We start from the raw sequence: 9721 nt of genomic DNA, 5'->3' as shown, positions 1-9721 counted from the left end.
TTTAACCCACATATTGCATGGAGCATTGTCTGCATTTTATCAGGTAGATACAGGTTTTGTGGCTTCTAGTAATTCCTCGTGCTAATTCATATGTGACTCCTGTGGTCCTGTTTTTGACTGCGGATAGGGTTGTAGGTCTTGCAGTCTGTTCCCCGAGTGGGGGGAGTTTTGCTCGAACCAGTAGGTCCTTGAGGTTTGGGTTCTTCTTGTAGGCCGAGATGATTTTGAAGTGTTGGCCAGTTTCAGTGCCTGAAAGGATTCTTTCAAAGTTTTGTTTGAGGTTCCTGTTGGTACGTGTTGTATATTTCGAGTTGTTTAGTTTATTAAGATCCCCATTAGCTACAGCATTGCAGCAGCTATTCTTTCTGGGGTCCACAAAACAGACTTTACATAGTGACAATGCAACCATTACACTTACATCATAACACATAACATTACAAAATAGACAGGACAAAGACTAAAACACACACACACAGACAAGACAAGCTCCTGACAATTTCACTCCAGTGTCCCCAACACATTTCAAATCATAATACAGTCCATTTCACGCTAGTATTCAATACAATAATCAAAATACATGAAATTAGTCCGTTTCACTCCAGTTTCTCGGTCCACTCAGACCCTCCACGGCCACAAGACACATCAACACAATCAAACTCATATTTGTATTTTATTCAAACTTAGCCAAACTAGTTTCTACATCTTTTCAACATCTCTAGTCAAAAGATGCTGTTTTAGTAAAATTTTAAATCGAATTTTACTGTTTTCTTGTGTGATATGTCTAGGGAGTAAATTCCATTCATGCATAGCTCGGTACATGACCGTTCGTTTGATTGCGTTTGTCCTTGCTTTCGGTAATGTCAAATTTCCACCTATAGCATGTCTGGTAGAGTAGTCATGTCTATCTAAACTGAGAGATAATTTCTTATATAAAATAAACTGAGTTTTTGTAACAGAGATATTTCTGATAAATACAAGTAATGAATAGAGTAATATGTTATTAACAAATAACCAAGCTAGACAATTATGCATTGCAACAACATTTGTTCTGTATTCACAACGGAGCGCTATACGCGGTGCTCTGTTTTGTACCATTTGTAATTTCTTTATCTTATCCATTGTTGCATTATACCATAGTACTGGGCAATAGTCAAGATTGAAATATATATATTAAAGCCTGAATCACCTGTTTAGTTGAGTTTTGTGTCAAAAAACTTGTACATCTTTTAATAACAGAAACAGCAACTATCTTATTTATGTGTTTTGTCCATGATAATTTACTATCTAAGATCATTCTCAGGAGCTTGGTCTCCTGGACTTGGTCAATAGACACATCATTTATGCAAAGATTTAAATCTGGTTTTGTACTAAGAGCGTGGTTTGAACCAAATACAATGCTGTAAAGCACTTTGTAAACTCTGTTTTTTGAAAAGTGCTATATAAATAAAGCACATATAAATAAAGTGTATTATTATTATTATGATTTGTCTTAGAAACATTCAGGACCAATTTGTTTTTCCTTATCCATTCAACCACTGATCGCAACTCTAAATTTAAAACCGTATTTAACTCATTGGCTGTGAATGCCGACATATATATAGTTGAATCATCTGCATACATCGAAATTTTGGCCTTATGTAAAACAAGTGGTAAGTCATTTGTGAAAATGGTGTACAGCAATGGCCCAAGACAGCTTCCTTGGGCCGCTCCACACCTTACAGTTTTAACATCTGAATAGCTCCCATTAAAAAAAACCGATTTGTGTCCTGTTAGTTAAATAACTCTCCATCCATGATAATGCAGACTGAGAAAAGCCATAACATTCTAGTTTTTTCAGTAAAAATTCATGATCAATAATATCAAATGCTGCTGTAAAATCCAGTAGGACAGCACCCACTATTTTCTTTCTCTTCATTTTCTCCCAGCCAATCATCAGTCATTTGAGTCAGAGCAGTAGCTGTTGAATGCCCTTCTCTGTATGCATGTTGAAAATCAGTGGTTAAATTATTCATAGAAAAATAGCATTTAATTTGTTCACACACTATTCTTTCCATCATTTTACTTAAAACAGGCAATAAACTTATAGGACGACTATTTAATCCAGAGAATGGTAATTTCCCGTTTTTAGGCAGTGGTATTATTTTGGCAGTTTTCCATTCTTGTGGACATAAACTTTCAATGAAACTCTGGTTAATAATATGACAAATAGCAGGGGCAATTAAATCAGCAACCAGTTTAAGAAGTTTCCCGTCAAGGCCGTCAACACCTGGTGGTTTATTAAGCATATTAAGTTATTAGCATATTTTTCTACCTTACTTATACTTACTCTGTCAAATTTAAAATTACAATTTTTACTTTTCATGATTTGATTTTTTATTAATAAATAAGATATTTCGTTATCTATTTTTGGCATGTTATTCCTTAAATTATCTACTTTACCTATGAGATAGTTATTAAAGTGGTTAGCGATATCTGCTCGTTTGGTAAGGAAGTTTCCTTCTGTCTCTAAGAAAGATGGAGTGGGTTTGGTGTTCTTGCCCATTAGATCATTCAGTGTATGTAATTTTTTACTATCGTTTTTAATATCATTAATCCTATTTTCATAATACAATTTCTTTTTCTTTTTATTTAACTTCGTAACAAAATTCCTTAATTTACAATATATTTGCCAGTCTGATTTATAACCAGATATGTTTGCTATTCATTTTGCTTGATCACGTTCCACAATATACTCCTTCAGCTCCTTGTCTAACCATGGTGTTCTGACATTTCTGACGGTAAACTTCTTCAGTGGTGCATGTTTTTCAACCAGGGGCATAAAGATTTCATCAAATTTCACCAGTGCCTCTTTTTCCAAACACACATTTTTAACATCTTCAACAAATTTGTCTTGATTAAACATTTTATAAGATCTCTTAAAGATTACTTTAGGTCCAGGCTTGGGCACTTTCGTTTTCCTCACAATTGCAACTAAATTATGGTCGCTACAACCTATAGGTACAGATGCTGCTTTAGAGCATAGCTCTGCTGCATTAGTAAAAATATGATCTATACAAGTGGAAATTTGGGTGCCAGTAGACCGTGGCCAGGGGGATTAGTGGTTTAGGATGTTCCTGTTCAGGGTTTGGGTTGGTGTGGTGGTCCTTGGGTCTGAAGACCTCACAATGTGCCTTTCTTAATTGGCTTCTGGAGTAACCTCTTTTTCGGAGTGCTCTGAAGGGCATCTGCACTGCTTGGTCCCTTTCTTCTTTTCTGGTGCAAATTCTGTCAAATCTTAATAGTTGTGATTTGAGTATACCTTGAAATGTGTCGGGGGTGGAAACTTTTCCGGTGTACGAGGGCATGAATGTCCGTGGGTTTGAAGTAAACTTTTATGTCAAGGGTGGAAGTTTCCAGGAAGGTTGGTCCCTTGAATGTAATGGTGTCCAGGAAGTTTAGTTCTCCGCCCCAGGTGCTGGTCCTATGCCCGGTGGACTGGTCTTGACCCAGTTAGGACCTCATTACACTGATGAAGAATTATTTATCTAATTATATATTTTTTATGATTATTACAACCATTATAACTATTGATATTATTATTTATCTATTTATTTTTTTCTTTTGTTTACTTGTTTTGGCCTATTCACCTACCTCTGTACATATTCTGATTTCATGCAACTACATTGGTGTATGTGTGTGGGTGTGTGTGTATGTAAGCATGAGTGTGTGTATTATTATGTATTACATTATCTGTGTGGACGTATGTGGGTGTGCGTATGTATTGTATGTGTGTATATGTTATGGTATTTGTTTGGGGGAATTAGATCGGTTCTTCTGGTCATGACATGTCAATCCCATGGTGTGTCTAGATTGGTGGCCAGGGGGAGCTTTGGCCATATTACGTGATCCCCAGATATGTATGTATGTACCGTATATGTTATATGTCATATGTTGTTATATGTTATATATAATAAAAAAAAAATTTTTTTTTTTTTTAAAAAGTTTCTTTCTCATGAACAACAGATTTTAATTTGATTGATGGATGGTGGCTGTTTAGGGTGTCAAGGAAGTCCAGGAATTCTTGTGGGGAATGGGGCCAGATCCCCCAGATGTCTACCAGATATCGGTAGTAGTGGGACAGTAGGTGTGTGCATTTGGGGAAAACTGTTTTTTCCCAATCTGCCATGTATATGTCCGCATATGAGGGCCCGAAACGTTTTCCCATGGCCATTCCCTTTGTTTGTAGATAGGTTGTTCCGTTGAATTTGAAGTCATACTGGGTGAGACTAATACAGAGTAGTTCAAGGAGTTCAGGGTCAGGACATTTCTCGTCAGGGTATTTTTCCAGACATCTGGCTACTGCAGCTAGGCCTGCTGGGGGATTGATATTGGTGTAGAGGCTATCTATATCCAGGGAAAACAGGAAACATGGTTCCTGCAGATGGATGGCTTTAACTTTGGAGACAAAGTCATTGGTATCCTTGATGTAGCTTTCATGTCAGGTGAATAAGGGGTTAAGGTGAAAGTCAATAAATTCAGCCAATTCATAGCTTTCACTGCTACATTCGGATAGTATTGGTCTCCTTGGTGGGATCCAGAAAGGTACTGTCCAGGTTTCAGGAGGTTTATGGATTTTGGGAAGTAGGTAGAAGCATCTTGGTTGGGGTGTATCCTGGCCTTTGAGGTAGCGTACTTGCTTCTTGGACAGGTAGCATTAGGGTTAGAATCAAGAATGTTGGCAATTTGCTTAGCTGTTTTGGGATAGATGGGGGCATCCATTTTTTTGTAGTAGGTGGGGTCATTTAATTGTCGGGGGGCCTCCTGTATGTAGTCGCTTCTATCCATTATAACCGCTGCACTCCCTTTGTCTGCAGGTTTGATCACAGTGGTGGTATTTTTGCATAATTCTTGCAAGGCTTTTTCTTCTTCTTTAGGAAGGTTTGGTGTTTCCTGTATCATTGCGAGGTGACGGATATCCCAGCAGTCTTTGTTAATTAAGGTAAGTATCTCTTTTGGTAGATCATTAGGGTTAGGGTTAGGGTTGGAGTTGTGTTAGGTAAGCTACATAATCACCCAAGAAGCTATGACGGCCATAATTGTCATCATGAAACCACGGTACAAACAGTTCAAACCTCCTTCTACAGCAGAGTTCAGAGTGATAGTGCAAGGTTTTCAAGAGAAATGTAGATGGAGCCAATCATGGGAGACATGAATCAAGGTTTCACCCAACACCCCTGCAGACTATTACAATCAGGGAGTGCAACATTCAGTCATATTGCAAGGTGTGGGTGACCACAAAATTAAGTTTTGGTATGCAAATACTGGACGGGCAGATAAAATCTATGATGGCTGTGTCATTGCCATGAGGTACTGAAACATTTGAGGTTTAGGGTTAGGGTTAGTGAGTGGATTTGCTCTGCCATCGTTAACATTAGGTCTTTTTACAGACCGTTCAGGCTGGTAAACTGTGTTACTGACATCACATCACAGAATTTCTGGGTATTGAAGTTCGCAAAGTTCACACAGTTACCTCTCGCTGCCATTTGGGTCCGCCAACATGCGAAAAATTTACAGCAAAAGTCCAAATCTCTGGTTTTGTTACTGCTAACGCTATCGGGCAGCAGCAGCTGTGAAAAGTAGTTTAGGGAGTTCAGTTATTTCTTCCTCTTGCTCTTTCCTCTCCCTCCGCTTCCGTGCACCACTTTACTGTTTTTTGCTATACATGGTTAACTAGCTACCCAGCAATTAATGATGAAGCCTCTAACTTCTTCTACTCTGAGTGGACCTAAAATACTAAGTTATATTTTATTTTTTTGACATCAAGATATTCACTTAATAGCCAACAAGAAACAAGAAATATTGGTTGATGCTTGACACATGATCATCAGATCCAACCGTTACGTATATAGAGATTTAGGGGTGTGTATTGTTTACAGCTATTGGACATACTTGAGAAGCTTGGTAATTACTGAAGGAGACAAAGTGATCGGGCATTAATTTCCTGGGCAATGAGACCCACTATTTCTTTGGATGGCAATGGGTCTTTTGCACTAGAGATATTGCGCACCTGCCAAGTAGTCACACCAACACCACACCATACCTGGAATAAGTGAATATTTCCACCAGTTTATCATTCAGTCAAGCCTTTGACCACAGATAGGGGTAGCAAACCACAACTTCATTTCCAAAGTCTGACCAAAAGGTTGCCATGTTTGGCAAGAAGTATACAGTACATAACCCAGCTGTTGTTAAATTAAGGCCTTACTTGAATTTCAATTACGGTTGAGAATTTTTTTCTATTTATATTTTGTCATCTCATGCAACAAAAGCTTAGATTAAAATGACATCTTTCCCAGCAAAGCAGGGCAAGTCAGAGATTTCATTTCGGTGTCCTGATCCTAATCCGCACGTAATGCATTTCAGAAAGATTCACCAAAGACATGCAGGGCTGTGCTAATACAGTGTGTGGGTAATAGAGGCTCATAGCATGCTGTTTCCTGGACAAGCTGACAATTAACTGGGATTTTCTCGTTGTAATTTCACATGACATTTGAATTGGTAAACACATGACATCCTGTTATTCTTTGGAGTGTGTCTGACAGTATGTGCATGTGTGGGTGGGAGGTTGTGTATTACTGTGGATGCATGTTCTACAGCACCCCCCCCCCCACACCCCTCATCTCTCTTTCTCTCTCTCCCTCTCTCTCTCTAGTAAGCTGTAATGCATTAGAACAGCTGGCATCATCTCTGCACATCTTCACATACTGAGTAGCCAGCCTGCTGTTGCTGTTGTAGCATCATCCTCTTACATACCACAAACACAGCTACCAACCGTTTGAAAGGCTTGTTTGGATTTTAAATGGATGCTCCTTTTTGCCATAGTTTCCAGGATCTATGGAGGATAAGGTAAAATTATTAAATAGTTATTAGTTGACGACGCATGCATTACTTTACTTTGAGGACAGAAATGGAACATGCATTTTAGCGAGAGTCAGAGCCTTTGGGAAATCTAGTTGATAATCACACTCAAAAACCTAACAGCCAAACAACTCTATTTAACAGTGTTGAGGAGTTATGTATTTAAGTTATGTAGGAGTTATGTGTGTAACTTGTAACGTGTGTGTGTGTGTGTGTGAGAGAGAGAGAGAGAGAGAGAGAGAGAGAGAGAGAGAGAGATACTGTGTATCAAACTTGCATATTTACATATAGTTTTACAGTATGATGTTAGCTGCCATACTTGATACTAAGATCAAGTTTTTGGCACAGGTGCAAAATGGCAACAGACATTTACAAAGTCTTTATCTTTATCAATCTTTATTGTCGTACAATGGGTCAGGATAGAGAAGAAATAGGAGGGAAAAGATAAAACACAGAGGATATCCACTCTGCTAGACTAGGCCATTAAGACATTTGACCCTCATCAGTGAAAAAGCCAGCACCGACCAGATAATGTTGGCCCTGACCTCTGAACCCTTTTACTGATGATGATTTCATGAACCATCAATACTGCAAATGAGAAGAGAGATTAATTCTGACTCAGGCTCAAAGGGAGATTGTGCAAATATATGGGATTCATTCTTCTTTGTTACAAATGCATTTTGTAATGTAGAGTGAGTACGAATGCAGTGTGTGTGTGTGTGTGTGTGTGTGTGTGTGTTCACTTACAGAGAAAAGTTGGACACCAGATGTTTGCTGCTTGGATGGATCTGGATCTGTGTGTACTTGCATGTACTATGCTGGTGGCTATACTAGACATTTAAAGATTTTTACGTAAAAATCCAGTCTAAATCAGGAAGTGGGGCTGCAACAGAGAAGAGCATCCCATCCCCACTAATTGAGATGCCATAGATTCACCCTATTTGCTCAAATTAAATTCTGGTGTCAACATGATCACTGGTGGGAAATCTTCTCCATAAAGCAAGTGAATTTTTTGGACTCTGTCCAGAGAAATCTGGACTCACTAACAATGGCTGAACCTCTTCACCACCTCCACCCCACCACACACTAAGAAGAAGACATTTAATTTACTGACGTCGCCTTTTAAAACTAGCTTGTCTCCTCTATCGCTGTTTGAAAGCGGGGCTCTCCCCCTCTCATTCCTGAAAAAAATCTCATAATGGCGGAATCAATGAAGCGAGCAAGTAAACTTGATAAACTAGTAAACTTGCTACCTACCTCTTCACTTGTCATTGTGGGACATGTAACCTTCAGCGGGAGAAAAATCTGGCAAAGCGAGACTGTTAACTGGCGACACTTCTCCGTAGGTACATTTAGCTTAGCTATTAGCCTTTATGCACAGTTTGTCCTTAGTGGCCTCCGTAGTCCAGCAGCTTTGCTGGGCTTTATTTACAAATGTGTTGCGGTTTCTGTCACCCTCTAGTGGTCGAAAAAATGCTTAGTGCAGCTTTAAACACAGCTTTTACACAGTTGGGGGAGGTCAAATTGGCCAGTGGGCAGTCCATTCTCTACTCCGGACATGAAGACGAGGGAGCGAAGCATACAGAGGGAGTGGCCATTATGATGACGAAGGACACCAGAAAGGCTCTAACTGCATGGAAACCCATCAGCTCTCGCCTCGTCTCCGCAACCTTCAAAACCAACAACAGGAGAGTGAAAGCCCACATAATCCAATGCTATGCACCCACCAACGATGCAGATGATGAGGTCAAGGCCAGGTTCTATGACAGCTTGAACCACCTACTCGTAGTATTGGAGCCAGAGACCTCACTATCCTGATGGGGGACTTCAACGCCAAGATTGGAGGCCAAAATGAGGGATATGAGGCAGCGATGGGAACACATGGAGTGGGGAAAATGAATGAAAATGGCGAGATGTTTGCTGAGACCTGTGTCAACAATAATCTAGTGATTGGGGGAAGTGTATTCCCCCACAAAACAACTTGGGTGTCACCAGACCATATCACAGAAAACCAAATTGACCACATTTATATCTGTAAAAAGTTCAGAAGGTCCATAGAATATGTCAGAACAAGAAGAGGAGCAGATGCAGCTTCAGATCACCATCTCCTGGTAGGGAAATTCAAGCTAAGGCTGAAGAGACATCACTGGGCCAAAAGTCAAAGAGCGAAATACAACACTGAATACCTCAGCAATGCTTGAGTGGCGAAGAAGTTCAAGGATATCCTCTCAAGGGAAAACACAGGGCTACAGCTGAGGAGGGTGGAAGGATGGACAATAAACGAGGAGTGCACCTAAAAGCTGCTTGGAGCTAAACCTGTGAGGAGGCCTTAGGGAGAAGGACCCAAAAGCACAAGGAGTGGATAACACCAGAAATCCTCAACATAATCCAACAGAGGAGAGAGTTCAAAGAAAAAGAGAACAACTCAAGAACAAGCGCTGAAAAGGCTTTGGCCCAAAAGGAGTACAACAGATGCCATAAAGAAGTGCGAAAGAACATCAGGAGGGACAAGAGAACACAGGTGGAGAGGCTAGCCAAGGAGGCAGAACTTGCGGTGACTCAAAGGAACATGAAGGAGTTATATACCATCACAAGGAAACTGTCTGGGACATATCCACATAGTAATAAACCAATTACAGACAAGAACGGCCAACTGCTTTCAACCCAGGAGGCGCAGCTCAACAGATGGGTAGAGCATTTCGAAGAGGTCCTAAACAGGCCACCACCAGCAGAACAGCCACATAAGGCCAGGATACCACTACAAAATCAAGTGTGACAGACCAACAAAAACAGAAATAAAGGCTGCAATCAAGCAACTGAAAAC

This window comes from Centroberyx gerrardi, chromosome 17 (genome assembly GCF_048128805.1).
Source record: "Centroberyx gerrardi isolate f3 chromosome 17, fCenGer3.hap1.cur.20231027, whole genome shotgun sequence".
Classification (NCBI taxonomy): Eukaryota; Metazoa; Chordata; class Actinopteri; order Beryciformes; family Berycidae; genus Centroberyx; species Centroberyx gerrardi.
The sequence above is the reverse complement of the archived record's forward strand: the minus strand, read 5'-3'. Positions refer to the sequence as shown.